Genomic DNA, 1,334 nt, shown 5'->3' on the forward strand with positions numbered 1-1,334 from the left:
TATATATATAATTTTTAAACATTTTTAATAATTTAAAGATATATAATCTTAAATTTTAATAAAGTTTAAATATATTTTATATTAATATTTTTTAAACAAATTGGGTCAATCCAACGAGTTAAGTCAAGGCTGGTATGAGCTTGGCTTGTTGGCTCATTGAGCTTAGTTTATGAGCTAGCTCACAGATTAGCTTTGACACACTTATACCCCGAAAAATAAAACAGCCATTACAAAAATATATGTAATTTTATATTAGAAATATAAGATAAATGTTGATAAATTTAATAAAAAGTCTAAGATGATGCAAATAATCTTAGAAATAAAATATTATTTAATTTAAATTATCATATATTTATTATATAAATATCTCATATTTAAAATTATAAATTAATTCATTATGAATCATGAGGGCTATTTTACACTATGGATATATTAGGAGCTCTCACCAAACTTCTATTATATAAAAAAAATGTGAATAATTATACTATAAAATATATTTGATTAATTAAATTTTGATCATAAAAAATATAAGATATTTATATTTATTTAAAAATCAAATATCCAATTCGAAAAATATTGGTGCCAAATAAATTTTGATTTTAGCATTTTATAATAAAAAAAACATATATTTGCAATAACTTGAAGATATTATAATTAATTTAGAAAATAATAAAATCAGTTCATATATTTTGAGATTTATCACTCGTTATTTTAAAACAAATATTTTAAAAATTATTAGATTAATAGCAACAACATAAAAGAGTAAAATATAAAAGATTTTTTTTTTAAATTCATGATTAATGACATATATTCCAATTTATTTAAAAATAGGTAAAATATCGTGACGATAATATATTGTTTAAAAAGGGTTAGTTTGTAATAGGGGTGTAAACGAACCGAACACGAGCGAGCTCAGGCTTAGCTCGTGTTTGGCTCGTTTATATTTTGAGCTCAAAAAGTGTGTTCGTGTTCGGCTCGTTTGCTTAGCGATCCGTTCATGAAAAAAAAATCATTTTGACAACCCTAATCACGTAGTCATGAGATGTTAAGGATTGAGACATGATTTAAAACATAATTTGAATCTAATTTAATATTTTTTATTCTATTTTTTTAATTAATACTTTTAATTGATTATAAATCTTTGTAGCCTTATAGTCAATTAATTTTTTTAAAATACTACTCATCAAATATATATATATATATATAATTAAGTAGTGGTATTTCGAGCCAAAACGAACCGAACACGAACGAACAAATCTTTTTTCATGTTGTTCGTGTTCGGCTCATTAACTTAGCGAACGAGTCGAAAACGAGCTTCTTCACGAGCCGGACGC

This window comes from Phalaenopsis equestris, unplaced genomic scaffold (genome assembly GCF_001263595.1).
Source record: "Phalaenopsis equestris unplaced genomic scaffold, ASM126359v1 Scaffold000024, whole genome shotgun sequence".
Taxonomy (NCBI): Eukaryota; Viridiplantae; Streptophyta; class Magnoliopsida; order Asparagales; family Orchidaceae; genus Phalaenopsis; species Phalaenopsis equestris.